The following is a 19,495-nucleotide window of genomic DNA, read 5'->3' on the forward strand; positions in this document are numbered from 1 at the left end:
ATGCATTCTCCTCGTTTTCAAGACCTGGCATCCAAACTCATGTCTGAATCCCCCATTTTTTTGAGGGCGTGCTAACCTCATCTCTAACCAGGGAAGAATCTTCAACACTAACTAAATATGAAGAGAGAACAAGAGCGGGGAAATGGCAAGAATATACCAGAAGATTTGATAGTCGTTGGTTCTAGAAAACCATTAAATCAAACTAACCATTAAAAGTATTTAGTACTCACCATGAGGTCAATACACGATAAGTTCAAACCATTCGACTTAGAGAATTTACGCAAAACATAGTTGTATTGCATATCCCCAGCTGCAGCCTACAATGGTGGACCACTTCATTGATGAGGACAGAGTCAACATACTTGGGAGCTTAAGTCATTTCAATCTCAAAGATACTTTCAACATAAACTTTAGTTGTCGGTTGCCCAAAGCAACGTTAAAACTTCAAAATGGCATTGAAGAGGTCCAATTTTACTGCTTTTATCAAATATATAGGCTCCTTACTTCTCTTTTCAATATTATATACGCTCTTTTTTCTTAAATAAATTTCTGCCATCTTTGAATAAAAAAAAAAAAAATACGGCTAGTAGTGGTTAAAGAATGGATAACCCATTAAATAAAAAATTGTGATTAAGGTTGAAAAATTGCCGAGTCTTTTATGCTTCGTTTGTTAAAAATCAATTGACCGGTTCACTGACTCCTATCTATAAATAGACATATCCCCATATGCTATGCTTCCCACCCCTCACCAAAGCAAGAATACACAGAGTACTCTACTAGAATCTCAAATATGAAGAAAGTTGTTTCTTACCTTGTAACTGTGGCCCTTTTGGCTTTGGCATCCTCCCTTGCTTCTGCCTATGACCCTAGTCCTTTGCAAGACTTTTGTGTTGCAATTAACAACACCAATTCTGCTGGTAGGTACATAATCTGGTTATCGTTAGCAGTAGTAGTATTGTTATCACTTTCTTTTGAAATCATTATAAGTTCTACACATTGACGAAATTATGCTCGCCGGTTATATCATCTCTATCACATTTTTTTCCCCTACATGACATGTTGTCAATTGCTACAGAATTATCTAATTTGTGACAATAACAAACTTTTCTTTGTGCAGTTTTTGTGAATGGGAAATTTTGCAAGGACCCAACACTTGTCACAGCCAATGATTTTTTCTTCTCTGGACTCAATATTCCTGGAAACACAGCTACAAATAAAGTCGGATCAAGTGTCAATCTTGTGAACGTTGATAAATAACCAGGTCTCAACACTCTAGGCATATCTTTGGCTCGCCTTGACTTTGCACCATATGGTTTGAATCCACCTCACACTCACCCCCGCGGAACTGAGCTTTTGGTTGTCATAGAGGGTACTCTCTTAGTTGGATTTGTCACATCCAATCCAAACAAACTCTTCACCAAAGTTCTAAACAAGGGAGACGTCTTTGTATTCCCTATTGGTCTCATTCACTTCCAATTCAACATAGGGCAGACCAATGCCGTTGCCTTTGCTGGTCTTAGCAGTCAGAATCCTGGGTTGATCACCATAGCAAACGCAGTCTTTGGATCTAATCCTCCAATCAATCCTGATGTTCTTGCCAAGGCCTTCCAGTTGGACAAGAATGTTGTTGAATATCTTCAGAAACAATTCTAGTCAAACCACAATTAGGAAAAATATTTGTAATAGTAATGATGAACCATTACATAGCAGAGTTTGATTAAAATTTGCCTTGTTTCCCAACCTGTATTGCCATTAAAATATTTATTATCAAATAAAATTGTCTTATGATTTTTTCCTCTGTGTCATGGTGTCATTGCAAATGCAGAGAAATTAGTGTACGACTAAATCTTGATTACACCTTTGATCCACAATGATTGAAATTACAAGAACTTATATATGTAGAAACACAGTCCTAAATGTAACATTTAAGCAACATTTTCGATGTTGAAATAGTAAGAGTATTGAATTTCTACAACACTTGGTCTATAAATTCATACTGAAGAAAAATGGAAAAAGTTATACTAGGGAAAGAAGTTAACAAATGAAATATTAAAACATTTAAATACGATTATTTTGGGAAATTACACAACAAGGCCAGAGTTTACGTCTTGTTTCGAATAAGGTCTCAAAGTTTTTAATTTTGTCAATTAAAGTCCTAAACTTATAAAACATTTTGTCAATTAATTTTCTATTTTACTTTAATCAATTTCGATTTTCTAACAATCATTAATTTTTTCACTTACAATGAAACTCTCTCTTTAAACAAAGAGTTTTCTCTCTACACACTCTGTTGAATGACAGCCATATTGATTTATAAGCAAGCCTTACATTAGGTGAACAGAGAGTTTAATCCATGGTTTTCTCTTTTTATTTTTTTTCATTGATATTGCCCAGAACAACATTAAAAATATAATGTAGGCTGAAATGGGCCTTAAATTGAAACAATTTCATAACTTTGGATCTTTAATCTGTCACATTAAAGACTTGAGACCTAATCTAAAACATGGTATACATTGTGGGCTTTTTATGTAATTTTCCCCCTTATTATTTTGTACTAGTTGTATGTGGGAATATAAAACTATTTTGTAACGTGGTATAATATATGATTTATTCTCCAAAACGTATTGAAGATATTATTTCTAAAATTATTTTTCATCTCTCCATCTCTACAAATATATCATTCTATTATTTTGAGTTTTTTTTTTTTTTTTGAAAAACTTAGGTGCATTTGATTGATATTATTCCATTATTATTTCAAGTAGTTTATATTATTTAAATTTTTGTATAGTGTGTTATAGTTAATTTTTTTCTACAACTAAAATTCTTAAGTTCCAAAATTAATTATTTGAATTTCTCATTCTCTTAAGAAAATTATCATGATAACTACACTTTATCACAAATTTATGATTGAAATTACTCAAATAATTTATAGACACATTCAAATACATAATCATGTAGATTTTATTTTGATATAAAACTCAAATTTTCACTTCTAAAAAATCTAAAAATTAACTCAAATCAAAACTATAAGAGGGATAGAGAGAGCATGCGATAAATAACTCAAAACACACCACCAAAGTGTATCATCCAAAAGTAGGGACCAAAAAAAAAACAAAACAAAAAAATTCATCAATCTAAAGTAGAGTTGCAAGAAATAATAAGAGAGAGAGAGAATAATCACCTATTTTTTGGAAGAGAGTGTGAGACAAATAACAAAATTATATATAAAAAAAATGAGTAGAAGAACAATCCAAAGAAAATGTATAGTTGTATACATCAAATTATCCAAGTCATGTTATGTAATAGAATGACATTAAATGATTTAATAATTTCATAGGATAACATATAACAAAAAAAGAAAAAAAAATAGAATATAAGCAAATCATTTCAACCTAAAGTAGAGTTAAACATAAAAATTCATCAATCTAAATTAAAAATCCACCAAAAGAAAGAATATATATATATATATATATATATAGAGAGAGAGAGAGAGAGAGAGAGAGAGAGAGAGAGAGAGAGAGAGTATTCACCTTTTTGTGTGAGCAAAATATGGATTGAATGGAAGAGAAAATAACAAACTTTTATAGTAAAAAAAAATGGGAGAAGAATAGTCAAAATAAAAGGAAGATGAAGGGGTGGAGAAATTGTAAGGTTAAAGTATAGAGTAGTAGGGGGATAAAAATGTAAAAGCAAGTAAATGTTGGAGAAGGTGTAATTGTTAAATAGGAAATTAATCAGGAGAAAAATTATTAAAAAGGTGGGAGAAAATATTGAAAATTGGTTAATAATGTGACACTGATAATGTCTATATTATTGAAACTTAAATTTTAAGATAATCTTTGCAATATTTACTATTTTTATTTCATTTTTAGAGCTCTTGTCTCTAATTTCTAATGCTTAATTTTTAGCCTAAAACTAAAGAGTTTGGCCCAAAAAAATTTGTCGAAAAAAAAAATCAACCCAAAACAAAAAAAGCAACCCACAAAAAGAATACATTTAAGGCACAATTAGTCCAAAATGGACCAAATAAGACCAAATTGGACCAAAGTGAATCAAATGCATAGATGTGGACTGAATTGGACGAAGTGGGCTGAATGGACCTAAGTGGACGAAATGTGACCGTATTGAACTGAAGTCTACCAAATGGACGGAAAGGACTGAAGTGGATTGAATTGGACAGAAGTGAACCACATAGACTGAACTAGACTGAAGTGGACAGAATAGGACCGAATAAACCCAAATAGACGGAATGGACCGATAAGATAGAATTGGATCGAATGGTTGGAATAAGACCGAATGGACCTAAGTAGATGGAATGGACCGAAGTGAACCGAATAAGACTGAATTGTACTGATAAGACCGAGTTGGATCGAATGGACCGAATAAGTTTGAATTGGACTAAATAGAGCGAAATGGACCAATTTACCAAATAAGATCAAATTGGACCAAGTGAATGGACCAAAGTTGAATAAAATGGACGAAATAAAACTGAATTGGACCGAATTGACTAAATTGACCAAAGTGGACCCAATTGACTGAATGAATCAAAGTAGAGTAGTAACAATAAATACTATGTTTTAACTTTTAGATATTATATATAAATATAGATTTGTAAGGCTTCTATGTAGTACAATTTGTATTATTGTTAATGTGAAACCAATCGATCATGTCACTTTGCAAAATTTTTAGTTAAAAAATGATATAATTTAAAACTTTAAACGTTCTTTTTACATTAAAAATTTTAAATGAAAACATTCATAAAATGCATTATTTAAAAGATATTATTATTTGATTAAAGAAGAATGTTCCTTGTGTCATGTATAAATTAACTCTAAACCATAATGTTTCTATATTGAATCTGCAGAAGCCACGATCATCTTGGGAATCGTAACATATTGAATGTTGTCATTAGCATCCATCATCCTTACAATGGTAACAGGCTACATTTCCTTCCACTAATGCTGCAAAAATTTCTCTATTATTTTTCTTCTTCTTCTTTTTTCCTCTCTCTCTCTGGACAGTACGCTGCATCATTTTGATAATCTCGTAAATTATTTATTATACACAAAGTTTTGATCTGTTTTAGACTCAATAGCCTAATCAGGCTCAATAACAAGAATCGAATCTGACAATACAAAACTGGTTTAACTTTGAGCTTGTATTTGAAATCTCAGCCAGAAATACAAAATTAGACGTAAAAAAAAGTGTATATAGCTTACCGCAGTATTGTCCCACACTGCCTCCAGAAGAGGAAAACCAAGACGAGTTGGGCATTAAATGATGCAATTATATTTATTTTTCTAATACCTGTAGACTAGGCAACTCTACAATTTATAACCTAACTAAACATGCAAGACATGTTAGTAGTTCTATTGTGTGGATGAAGTTTATTTCTTCACAACTTACAGATGTACTTTTAGCTGATTTTGGCTGATTTCTTTTTTATGAAATTTCATGATGTTTCTTCTAAAAAAAAATAAAATAAAATAACAATGCAATGGTCTGGAATTTTTTTGTCAATTTGACTTGTACCGTACTGGGTTTAACCCAAACATGACCAACCAATTTGTTTGCCAAGTCTACCTTTTAAGCCAAAATTGTAGGACCATTTCAAGTTCAATTTTGACAAAATGTCAATATGGATGATTTATATATGGATCAATCAGAAAAGGTTTGAAGACACGATTTAGCTCACTAATGGGAAAAGCCAAGGAATTTTCAAGTGGAAGGATCACATATTCACATTCATTGCATCTCCTTTCAAAAGGGCTTTTTTTTAAATATATCACATTAAGTGGAGATGATGTTATTAAAAAGGCTTTTTTTAAATATACCATAATTAGTTGACTAATTTGAATATATCAAAAATATTATATATATACCTTCATTCCATGGAAATAAATGTAACATGTTTCATTAAGTTTAAATTATTATATAAGTTTAGAATTATAGCTTTTTTTTTTCCAAGTATAAGTATAATAATAATATTATTGAAACTTGAATTTTAAGGTAATTCTTTGAATATTTATTATTTTTATTGCATTTTTAGGGCCCCTGTCTCTAATTTCTAATTCCTTTTTTTTTTTGTGGTATTTTTTAGGTCAAAACTAAAGAGTTTGGCCTAAAAAATTTTGTAAAAAAAAAAAATTTAGCCAAAAACTGAAAATGCAACCTAAAAAAAGAAAAAATTTAAGACTCAATTAATCCAAAATGGACTAAATGGACAGAGCGGACTGAATCAACCAAAGTGGATTGAAATAGATTGAAGGGGACCAAATAAGACTAAATTGGATTGAAGTGAACCAATTGGACAAAGGTGGACGGAATTGGATCAAGTGGACTGAATAGACCAAAGTGTACCGAATAAAAATGAAGTGGACGGAAATCAACCGAACCGACTGAGGTAGACTGTATTCGTCTGAATAAGACCAAAGTGAACTGAATTGGACCAATTCGACTGAGTGCAACAAATTGGACTGAATAAGACCAATTTGGACCGAAGTGAACTGAATGAACTGATGTGGACTGAATAAAAATGAAGTGGACCGAATTCAACTGAACGAACTAAGGTGGACCGAATTGGTCCGAATAAGGCTGAAATGAACCGAATTGGACCAATTGAGTGGAGCGAATAATACCAATTTGGATCGAAGTGAATTGAATGGATTGATGTGGATCGAATAGTCGGAATAAGAATGAATGGACTGAATAAGACCTTATTGGACTGAAGTGAACCGAATTGAACTGAAGTGGACTGAATAAGACCGAAGTAGACCGAATATACCAAAGTAAACTAAATGGACGGAATAAGATTGAATTGCATCAAATACACAGAATAAGACCGAATGGACAAGGTAAGACTGAAGTGGACCGAATAATCGCTAGTGGACCAAAGTAGATGGAATGGACTGAATTGGACCAAAAAGGGTTGCTTTGGCTTCAACTATAAGAGGATCCTAAATATCAAAAAAGTCAAGACTTCTCCCCTATGATTTTGCTTTGTCATCACTAACACTGATGGTTGCAATGAAATTAATTTTAACAAAAAGGAGTAGAGGTGGGTTCCAACAACTGTCTACAAAATCCCAAGATGTTAGATAATCATTATATATTTTGTTTATTTGTCTAAGTAAGAACAAAGGATGGACAACTGCCATTTCTGATTGTCTTATATAGAATGTTGTTCCTTTTCATTCATATTATACCACAACAATATGTAAAGTTTCTTGCGTCTTCTTTTGAGAAATTCAACTTTTCTTGTGATTCTATCACAAGGCTCATCCATCAATGATAGAATCAAAAATCTGGAAGGCCAAGGTGAATTGATCCAAGTAGTTTTTGTTACTGGTGATCGTCAAATCACTTAATAATATTGAACTTTCAATCTTTCACTTGTTAAAGAAGAATGTTCCTGTGTCGTGTATAAACTCTAAACCATGTTTTTATATTGAATCTGCAGAAGACACAATCATCTTGAAAATTGTAACACATTGAATGTTGTTTTTTTTTTTTTTTTTGATACAAGATAGAATTCTACTATAACCTAATCTAAGTGTATATGTGTATGAAGCTCTCTCTTGGAGACTTGAACCTCGGCCCTTGCCCCCCACACCCCACAAGCACTTATACTTGTGGAGTGACCATCGCACCAAGGGTGTGCGATGGTCACATTGAATGTTGTTATAAGCATCCATCATCCTTGCAATGATAGCAGGCTAAATTAATGCAGCAAAAAAACCATCTATTCTTTTTTCTTTTTTTTTTTCTGGACAACCACTTACGGTGCATCATTTTGATAAACTCGTAAATTGTATATAATACACAAAGTTTTGATCTGTTTAAGACTTGTTGAAATGGGTTGAATTTTAATGTCGGTGGATTAACATTACAAGTAAGCATTAAATGCTATCTTGTATGAATTGTCAAAGAAAACGGCATGGAACAACACCGACTTGAACTATATTCATGCATAGCCGAAATGTATGATTCTATAGGGAATAAATGGATGCATGCCTATGTTAGAAAGTATGGCTTGATCAACAAAGTCAAAGATATGCAATTCAGTATGTAAGCTTGTGTGAAGAAATACTACACTCATGCATTAAATGATGCAGGGATTGCTTGGCCACTATTGTTGACTTCCTTAACAATAGAAGTCTCTCGTGTGCTAAAACTGTTGGTATTTTGGCTGAACTTTGGCTATAAATAGAGGTGGAGCAAATGAGAGCAATACGGGTGTGTGAGCAAGAGATTGTTCCTACGTGAGATAGAGAGGTAGAAAAGAACTTCTTCTGTGTGTGTGAAGTTGACATGTTAAAAGCTTTGTTGCGCAGAGAGTTTGACATGGAAGACTTGGGTACTGCTAAGAAAATTTTGGGTATGGAGATTCACAGGGATAGGGAGTCAAGAAAGCTGTGGATATCTCAGAAGAACTTTATCAGAAAAGTTCTTCACACAAGCTTACACGCTGAATTGCATATCTTTGACTTTATTGATCAAGCCATACTTTCTAACATAGGCATGCATCCATTTATTGCCTATAGAGTCATACATTTCCGCTATGCATGAATATAGTTCAAGTTGGTGTTGTTTCTTGCTGTATCATTTGACAATTCATACAAGATAGCATTTAATGCTTACTTGCAATGTTAATCCACTGACATTAAAATTCAAGCCATTCCAACAAATCTCCACCTTGGCTTGAATTGTATCAAGCTTCACAAACTAAACTCTTCAATCGCCTCCACCTTAGCCCTTACGGGCTATCACAAGCCACAAACATTTATCAAGTCCAAGCAATGCTTGAACTTGCTTGTAGGTACCGGCTTCGTCAACATATCAGCTGCATTCTCTGAAGTGTCAATTTTCTTAAGAATAATTTCTCCTGTAGCAATCAACTCCCTTATCTTATGGAATCTCACATCAATATGCTTTGTCCTAGAATGATAAACCAGATGCTTTGCCAAGTAAATGGTACTTTGACTGTCACAATGCAATTGAACTCTTCCTTGGTTCAAACCAAGCTCTTTGACTAGCCCTTTCAACCACAGTGCTTCCTTTGTAGCTTCAGCTACCGTCATGTACTCAGCTTCTGTAGTAAACATGGCTAGTAGGGATTGTAGTGTAGATCTCCAACAAACAGGCCCTTTGGACAGTGTAAACACATAACCTGTTGTAGACCTTCTGTCATCTATACTGCCTGCATAGTCTGAAACCACATATCCTACCACTGAATTATCACCATGTTGCCTTGCAAACAGAATCCCATATCTTGCGGTTCCATTCAGGTATATGAATATCCACTTCACTGCATTCCAGTGCTCTCTACCTAGGTTTGCCATGTACTTATTGACAATACTTACTTCATGAGCCAAATCTAGGTTGGTGCAAACCATCGCGTACATTAAACATCCAACTGCACTTGCATATGGAACCTTTGACATGTCTTCAATTTCTTTTTCATTCTTCGGGCACTGACTACCAGATAATTTGAAGTGATTCGCCAATGGGGTGCTTATAGGATTAGCATCTTGCATGTTGAATTTTTCAAGAACTTTTCTGATATAGTTCTTCTGAGATCTCCATAGCTTTCTTGACTCCCTATCCCTGCGAATCTCCATACCCAAAATTTTCTTAGCAGTACCCAAGTCTTTCATGTCAAACTCTTTGCGCAACAAAGCTTTTAACTTGTCAACCTCACACGTGCTCTTTGCAGCAATTAACATGTCGTCAACATACAATAACAAGAAAACATAAGAACTGTCATCAAGCACCTTAACATATACGCAGCAATCATACTCACAATGGGTATAACCAATCTGAATCATATAGGAATCAAACCTCTTGTACCATTGTCTAGGAGATTGTTTAAGCCCATAGAGTGACTTTTTCAATCTTCTCCGTACCAGGTTTCTTGAACCCCTCTGGTTGTTCCATGAAGATTTCTTCCTCCAAATTCCCATGAAGGAATGCCGTCTTCACATCCAATTGTTCTAATTCCAGATCTTGATGTGCTACCAAGGCTAGCACTACCCTAATAAAAGTATGCATGACCACAGGTGAGAAAACCTCATCGTAGTCAATCCCATGTCTTTGTGAATATCCCTTTACTACCAATCTTGCTTCGAATCGTTCTCCTTCCTATTTAGATACTGCTTCCTTCTTTCTGAACACCCACTTGCAACCTATCGGTTTCTTTCCCTTTGGAAGTTCTGACAATTCCCAAGTCTTGTTCTTATTTAAGGACTCCATCTCCTCCACCATAGCTTCCATCCACTTGTCCCTTTCAGAGCTATCAATTGCTTCCTGAAAAGTGGAAGGATCCCCGCTACTGATTACTAAGCAATAAGAAGCAAGATCCTCGAAACCATACCTAACTGGTGGTCTTATGTTGCATTTAGGCCGTTCTAATATCATGTTGTGATCTTCTTGATCACTATTGTGAGGTTCCTTCTCTAGTTGAGATTCCATTTCATCTAGCTCTACCTACACCACTGATCTATTGCTGTCACTATTGCTTCCCTTTTCTTGAGAAAATTGACACTTCAGAGAATGCAGCTGATATGTTGACGAAGCTGGTACCTACAAGCAAGTTCAAGCACTGCTTGGACTTGATCAGTGTTTGTGGCTTGTGATAGCCCGAAAGGGCTAAGGTGGAGGCGATTGAAGATTTTAGTTTGTGAAGCTTGATACAATTCAAGCCAAGGTGGAGATTTGTTGAAATGGCTTGAATTTTAATGTCGGCGGATTTACATTACAAGTAAGCATTAAATGCTATCTTGTATGAATTGTCAAAGAAAATGGCATGGAACAACACCGACTTGCACTATATTCATGCATAGCCGAAATGTATGATTCTATAGGCAATAAATGGATGCATGCCTATGTTAGAAAGTATGGCTTGATCAACAAAGTCAAAGATATGCAATTCAGCATGTAAGCTTGTGTGAAGAAATACTACACTCATGCATTAAATGATGCAGGGATTGCTTGGCCACTATTGTTGACTTCCTTAACAATAGAAGTCTCTCGTGTGCTAAAATTGTTGGTATTTCGGCTGAACTTTGGCTATAAATAGAGGTGGAGCAAATGAGAGCAATACGGGGGTGTGAGCAAGAGATAGTTCCTGCGTGAGACAAAGAGATAGAAAATAACTTCTTCTGTGTGTGTGCACCAAAGTTAGGAAGTGAGGGTGTCTTGCAATTTGTCTAAATACAATAGGGTTTTCTCTATTTATTTGTGAGAGAACTAAGGGTATATTTGGGGTTTGGGTTTGTGTGAAAGTGTCTTCAAGCTATTGTTGTAATCTCCACGGTTATAGTGAAAATTTATTCTGTTGCCTCCCGTGGACGTAGGCATATTGCCGAACCACGTGAATTCCTTGTGTCATATTTTCTTTTCTCTCTTCTTTAACCTTGTTTTAACAGTTTATTTCACCCAATTCCCACAAAAAGACTTAATAGGCTTATCAGGTTCAATCGCAAGAATCGTATCTGTTAATACAAAACTGGTTTAACTTTGAGCTTTGCATTTGACATCTCAGCGAGAAAATACAAAATCAGATGTGAAAAAGAAGTGATACGTTACCGCAATATTTGTCCCACACTGCCTCCAGATGAAGAGAACCTTTACGAGTTGGACAATAAAAGATGGCATGTGTGATTGGAATACTCATACCTTTCTCGGCCTTTTGGCTAAGATCAAGTGTAGTATCTGTTCTTATCAGTTTAATATCTGATATGTGGGTCATCGGCCCACACGATATTAAATTTATTTCTTGAGGGGGAGAGCCCACCACAGTAGCTTGCTACTGGGGCTCTTAAGCGTCGCCCATGCGTTGCACTATAGCTCGGGCCTGGCGCACCCCACCAAATTCTAGTTCAAACATTGATCAACCATTACATTGGAAGTCCCAGAATCCCTACTCTTCTATTTACTTAAACAATTTCATTTTTAAAGACGATAATTGTTTTTTAACCCAACAATTATTGACTTATTTTGATGCTTGGAAATAAGTCATTGCTTATTCACTTGTGTTGAAATTTGCGTTATTGACTTACGGTTTCATAACCATTCTTATTCATACAAAGATGATGGCATGGTTAATATCATTGCCATCGCCCACTTTAGAATCTATATAGGTGAAGATCGGTATTAGAAGGAGAGAGTTGGCATGTTAAATGGCTGCTTTTTTTTTTTGTCAATACGTCTGAAAAAGTATCTAAAAATCTCAAATTTAGATATTTGTACTCTGTCAAAGTAAGAAAACATGACATACATGTTTGGATTAGATTCCTTTTTGAGAGAGTTGAAAAAACACTCTTGTTGAAATGTTCTATACATCTGCCCTATCTCAAGGCTTTTATTCTTTTTTCTCTTTTTGGAGGGTTAATATTTCTCAGAATAAAGAGTGCAAATCAAACCCATGTTCGAATTGAAATTGAGACACTACTGCAAATTCTGCCCCTCTAAATTTGATAAATTCATATCTGAAGGAGGTTTACAATAAGTTCTTTCAAAATTGTCTATTTATCCCTTTGTTAGAGGTGGTTCAAAAATGTGTGAGATCGAGTAAATAGCTTTATAAATATGCATAAGATGTATGTGTGTGTATATATTTGTCTCTCTTTTAATGGAATTATTGAATTAATGATTATTGAATTATAAACTTAAGGATTTACGTATAAAAGACAGAGTAAGAGTGTACAAATAACAATCCAATGGTCCAAATTTTTTTTGACACGTACTCAATTTGACTTGTACCATACTGGGTTAAACCAAAACATGACCAACCGATTTATTTGCCAAGTCTACTGTTTAAGCCAAAATTGTAAGACCTTTTCAAGTTCATTTTTGACAAAATTTCAATATATATGATTTATGGACCAATCAGAAAAGGTTTTAAGACACAATTTTGCTCTAGCAATAATGTGCGCAATAAACATATCGTTTCAAAGTTTGTGTATTTATATTCTTAAAGCCTCTGATATTTCTACAAAAATGAGTTTTGCTTTGGCTTCAGCTATAAGAGGATCCTAAACATCAATAAACTCAGTCTAAACAAAGATGAGTACTTCTCCTTTATTATTTTTGCCAACTGCTACTATAGGCTTTGTCCTCACTAATGGTTGCATTGAAGTCAACTATAAAAAAAATAATAATAATAAAAAAAAAAAAAAGGGTACGGGTGGGTTCCAATAACTACTTCTTTCGGCCTTTGAACCCACAAAATCTCAAGTAGGCCCGACAATTTCTCCCTTCCTTGCCTTGACCCATCCCACCCCGTGAGAGTTTTTTCCTGCCCTGCAAAGGTGGCAGAGCAGGAACAGAGCAAGATTTTTTTTTCCTACACATTCGGGCGGGGTGGGGATGGGTTTAGGCTTTTTAGCCCAGCCCCGCTCTATTAGTATTAAAAACTTAGTTTGTATTACTAAGTATTTAAATGCATGAATATTAAGATTTTATTTTTATTTTTTGTGATATTATCTTGTTAAACACTATGGATAATATTATTCAGCCCTTATTAAAAATTATTTTGATAATTTAATTGTAATTTAATATATATATTTATATTAATGAAACAAGTTTTTTAAAAAATTTAATAGCTATGTAGCAAGGTGTGACATATTAATACAAAGTAAAGTTTTGCAACGCGGGGCAGGGGTTTGTGAAGCCCCAAGGGGTGGGGATGGGGCAAGGAAATTTTCCCCGCTGTGTAGGACAGGGCGAGGATGGGGTAAGACAAAACCATGCAAGGCGGGGGTGGAGACCTCATCCTTCGGCCTCATCCCACCCCATTGTCATCCCTAATTTGAAGATGTTATATGATTTTATATATTTTGTTTATTTGTAGAAAAATAAAGGATCAACTATTTCCCTTTCTAAATGCTTTAAGAATGTTTTTCATTTTCATCCATGCTAGTTGCAAACCTACACAAACTATGAGAAAATGTAATATAATTATTTGATAAGAATATAATGTAAAATTTGTAGGTTAAATAGTGCATGTGTTATTTAAAAGTATATTCTATTTTTATAAGTTCTATGTAATGGAACATATAATGTATTTTGCGTTCAACAACAATACATAGTGGTATATATATAAATGAAGATGATGTTATTAAAAAGGCTTGTTAAATATTCCATAATCAGTTGACTAACTTGAATAAATCAAGAATATTAAAAAAAAATGTACACCCTCATTCCAACATGTAACATGTTACATTAAGTCTAAATTGTTATATAGTTTATAATTGTAGCATTTTTTTCCAAATAAAAGTATAATGCCTATATTATTGAAACTTGAATTTTAAGATAATCTTTGAAATATTTATTACTTTTATTTCGTTTTATGGACCCTATCTCTAATTTCTAATGCCTAATTTTTAGCCCAAAACTAAAGAGTTTGGCCCCAAAAAATTTGTGGAAAAAAATCAACCCAAAACTAAAAAATCAACCTACAAAAAGAATACATTTAAGACACAATTAGTCCAAAATGGACCGAATAAGACCAAATTGGACCAAAGTAAACTAAATGAACAGATGTGGACCGAATTAGACCAAGTAGACTGAATCGACCTAAGCGGACCAAACATGACCATATTGAACTGAATAATACCAAAGTGGACCGAAGTCTACCAAATGGACCAAAAAGACTGAAGTGGATCGAATGGGACTGAAGTGAACCAATAGACCGAATTGGACTGAAGTGGACAGAATGTGACCAAATACACCTAAGCAGACGGAATGGACTAAATGGACCAATAAGACAGAGTTGGATCGAATGGTCGGAATAAGACCGAATGGACCTAAGTAAATGGAACGGACCAAAGTGGACTGAATAAGACTGAATTGGACCAATAAGACCGAATTGGATTGAATGGACTGAGTAAGATCGAATTGGACTAAATGGACCGAAATAGACCAATTTACCAAATAAGATCAAAGTGGACCAAATGAATGGACCGAAATTGAATAAAATGGACTGAACAAAACTGAATTGGCCGGAGAAAAGTGAAACTAATAGACTGAATTGGACTGAATTGACTGAATTAACCAAAGTGGACCGAACGGACTAAAGTAGACCCAATTGACTGAATGAACCAAAGTAGAGTAGCAACAATATATACTATGCTTCAACTTTTAGATATTATATAAATATAGATTTGTAAGACTTATATGTAGTAAAATTGGTATTGTTGTTAATGTGAAACTAATCGATTATGTCACTCTATAAAAATTTTAGTTAAAAAATGATATAGTTTAAAACTTTAAATGGTCTTTTTACTTTAAAAATTTTAAATGAAAACATTCATAAAATGCTTTATTTAAAAGATATTATTATTTGATTAAAGAAGAGTGTACCTTGTGTCATGTATAAATTAACTCTAAACCATAATGTTTCTATATTAAGGGTCTGTTTGGTAATGTTATTCTAGTAACGTTTATATTTTTTGAAAATGTGTGTGAGTAAAAAAGTGTAAAAATACATGTAATGTTATTTAAAAACTGAAAACTATTGATTAAGTTGTGATACCAAATGCGTCCTGAACCTGCAGAAGCCACAGTCATCTTGGGAATCGTTGCATATTGAAAGTTGACATTAGCATCCATCATCCTTACAATGGTAACAGGCTACATTTCCTGCCACTAATTCTGCAAAAATTTCTCTATTATTATTATTTTTTTCCTCTCTCTCTCTCTGGACAGTACGCTGCATCATTTTGATGATCTCGTAAATTATTTATTATACACAAATTTTTGATCTGTTTTAGACTCAATAGCCTAATCAGGCTCAATGACAAGAATCGAATCTGTTAATACAAAACTGGTTTAACTTTGAGCTTGTATTTGAAATCTCAGCCAGAAATAAAAAAAATTAGATGTAAAAAAGAAGCGTATATAGGTTACCGCAGTATTGTCCCACACTGCCTCCAGAAGAAGAAAACCAAGATGAGTTGGGCATTAAAAGATGGTATGTGTGACAGAAACACTCATACCTTTCTCGGCCTTTTGGCTAAGATCAAGTGTAGTATCTGTTCTTATCAGTTTAATATCTGATATGTGGGTCATCGGCCCACACGATATTAAATTTATTTCTTGAGGGGAAGAGCCCACCACAGTAGCTTGCTACTGGGGCTCTTAAGCGTCGCCCAGGCGTTGCACTATAGCTCGGGCCTGGCGCACCCCACCCAATTCTAGTTCAAAAGCTTCACATGTTTGCTTTGTGTGGATGGCCAAAATTTTCTGTAGCCATTAATCTCTCTGCATGTTAATGACAGCCACATCAAAAGTTTAGAATGAAGGTAGAGCTGATTTTGATTCTAGAATGCTGATTGATAAGTGCTCAAGTATTTGAAACTTAATTTATTGTTGACCGTTTGATGTGTTTTGCGTCCAACTATGTCAAATGATCCATGTAGAGTGCATCTGCGTCCTTCGAGTCTTTATGAAAGTAAATGCAATTATTCCAATAGCATCCGAGTTGTCTGAAATGCTATACAAGTTATTGAACAGTTACCTGAAGTGTAAGCCAATAATTGTACTCACCATGTAAAGCCTGGTTGTATGCATTATTGTACAAGAAGAGTCATCAGAGCCTTTCCTAGTAATTAAGAAAGGGGAAGAGTGTGAAGTGAAAGAGCAAACGTTGACGGTCTCTTGCCTGGTTGCCTTTATCATGTTGAATCAATTAAAATTGTGTTTTCGCATGACTCCCTAGTTCCTGTTGCTTCATTTGACTTGAGGTACAACACTAGTCTCATAGTGCAGTAGTACACGAATAGGTGTCTCAATAATGCATGGATGTGTTCTGTTGGGTGCACTGCACCTTTAAGTCCAGCCCACTTGTAATAGACATGCTGATTTAATGAGCTTGTCTTTAATGTTTCTTATCTTTTCTTCATCATGTACAAAAGTCAGCATGAGTTATTGGAGTTTGTTGGCTTAGGCGTGTTGGACACGCTGAGCAGAGCTGAAGAAAAGAAATTGGTTGAAGCAAAGTCAAGATAAGTTGGCTTGCCTTTATTGTGAATCGATGTGAAGAATGTGAAAGGGAGAAAAGAGGGAAAAGATAAAGAAATAAAAGGAGAGGCCATTCGGCCATTTGAAGAGGTGAAGTCCCATAGTGTGAGGACTGGTGCAGTCTTGAAGGACTGCGTGAGTCATAGCAAGTAAAAGAGACAAGAAAAATAGAGAGTAAGAGAAAATTGTGAGAAATACACCATGAGGAAGAGAGCAGTGAGTGAAAAGAGAAAGAAATTTTTTTTTTTTTTTTTTTTTCAAGTTGTATCTCTAAGTGTTGTAATCTTTATTTAATATAGTGAAATTATTCGGAATTTGTCCCTTGGTTTTTCCCTTCAAGGAGAAAGGGTTTTCACGTAAATCTTTACGTTCTTGTATGGTTATGCTTCCGCTGTGTTTGCTGAAATTTATTCACAGTTATATGGAATTTTTCCCAACATGTTCAACTTTTTTAATTCAAGCATCTATATCTTTTTACGAAGTATGGTATGACTAGCACCTTACTGATTACAAGAATCCACCAAGCTTCAGGCGTGCATATCTCATCCTTCGATTTAGTTAATGAGGTTGTGATGTTCTTATTTATGTAATGATGGCAAAGAGATGTCATCTACTAGTAAAAAAAAAGTCATACAATACATCAAAATATTTTCTTATGGTCATGTTTTCTAGTAAATTTTTAGATTTTTTGACTTGATCTATAGTTGGCGTGTAGTTGATTGGTACTAGAGTAACCCAAACCGGAACTCGTCATTGTATGGGATGATCCGATCTAGCTCATTTCAGATCATGTAGTCGTGGACCGTCAAGAGCAGATCCATGGAGAGAGAGAGAGAGAGAGAGAGAGAGAGAGAGGTGAGATTAGTGAGTAGTATTGAAAATGGATGCAAGTATTAGAAGGAGAGAGATGTCATGTTAAACGACTGTCGTTTTTTAAAAATGGCTAAACTAAGTAGGTGTTTGGTTTTTTTTATGGTACTTGACTTCATAGAAATCAATTACCATGTAATTTTTTTAATTAATTTTTTGTTATATTTTTCAAATTTTTTAAGGAGTACTTCTGTGAATTTGGTTTGAAAAAGCATCTCATTTCTATCATTATTATGGAAGCACATCTCTTAATTTTCGGTGTTTTTTTTTAATTATTTTTTTCAGAAGATTAGTTTTAGGAATCCTATAGTCCTGTTATTTTGGAATCACATCACTTAGTCTTAAGAACACCATTATTTAAAAGTATTTTCTATGTTATAAGTTTTATGTAATGAAACATATAATGTCTTTTGCGTTAAACAGCAGTACATAGTAAAATATATATGAAAACATAGTTTAATTAAAATATTGAAATTACATAATTTAATCCCTTTGCTTACACTCCAACAACAACTCTCAATCCTTCGATGACCGCTCCATCGAGGTCACCATCACCGCTGTGAAATCGACGATATCATGTTCAAGTAATTGGGTGTTGTTTTATTCAAAGAAATTTGGGGGAAATGGCTCGGACACTATAATAGAGAAATTTAGGGGCAAATTGGGGAATTTTGGGGGGTTTAGGTTAACGACATCATTTAATTGTACCGAATTGGAGGAGGAGACTTTGCCGGTGAGATAATCAAGCAAGAGTTTCCGGTTGGGTAAAGTGACGCGATGATTCCCTGTGTGCGAGCCTTTTGTATGTACTCGATGTGCTTAAGGTGGTGGTTGTTGGTCCTTTGGCCTTTGGAGTCTTTTTTTTTTATTAACGTTTTTTTCTAAAATTAAGAAATATATATATAAATAAAATAAAAGTTAACGCCATAAACTATAAACACACTAACGGATGACTTAATAGGGAAGAAATAAAACTTATAGGACTGAAATGACAAAACTTAAACTTATAGGACTAAAATGAAAAATAATGAAACTTAAAGAGTGAGTTTTGCATTTTACTATTTTTTTTATGAACGTAATTTAATCGATACGTTTTTTTTAATGAACGTAATTTAATCTATACTCTTATTTTTATTAACGTAATTGAATCTATACTCATAATTAAGTCTAAGCTCTTTTGATTAAATGGTATCTCTAACTACTTAATTGAACTCTTTGTATACTCTCCCCTACAGCAGACAGCTAGACACCCTCTATCACGGTTGGTTCAAGCACAAACTCTATAACACTTCTTCTTCTTCTTCTTTTATAATAACTAGTAAATTACCCATGCGATGCACGGATAATGTTATAATGTTTTATGTAAGATGATTTTAAAAATGTTGTACATGTATTATAGCATAATTGTTATAGAACTTTATTAATAATGAGTTTATCATAAAAAGCAATAATTATAAATTGCATACATATATTTGTTATAATTATTGAATTGAAATAATGAGAAATAAAAAATAAATTTAAAATATAAAAAAAAACACTCCTATTTCAACGTCAATGTTTAATCAAATCCTATTAAAGTTCAAAATTAAAACTAAAATTCTAA

The 19,495-nt window shown here is 33.9% G+C and overlaps 2 non-coding genes and 1 pseudogene across 2 annotated transcripts; all 3 read left to right on the plus strand.

The window, feature by feature from the left end:
• The first annotated feature begins 746 nt into the window (after positions 1–746).
• On the plus strand, positions 747–1,798 carry LOC142625746 (germin-like protein subfamily 1 member 7; annotated as a pseudogene).
• Positions 1,799–11,672: 9,874 nt separating this feature from the next.
• On the plus strand, positions 11,673–11,868 carry LOC142626558 (U2 spliceosomal RNA). The gene has a single exon (XR_012842554.1). It is a non-coding gene; the product is annotated as a U2 spliceosomal RNA (small nuclear RNA).
• Positions 11,869–15,994: 4,126 nt separating this feature from the next.
• LOC142626549 (U2 spliceosomal RNA) lies at positions 15,995–16,190 on the plus strand. The gene has a single exon (XR_012842545.1). It is a non-coding gene; the product is annotated as a U2 spliceosomal RNA (small nuclear RNA).
• Positions 16,191–19,495: the final 3,305 nt, after the last annotated feature.

This window comes from Castanea sativa, chromosome 2 (assembly GCF_040712315.1).
Source record: "Castanea sativa cultivar Marrone di Chiusa Pesio chromosome 2, ASM4071231v1".
NCBI classification, from domain to species: domain Eukaryota; kingdom Viridiplantae; phylum Streptophyta; class Magnoliopsida; order Fagales; family Fagaceae; genus Castanea; species Castanea sativa.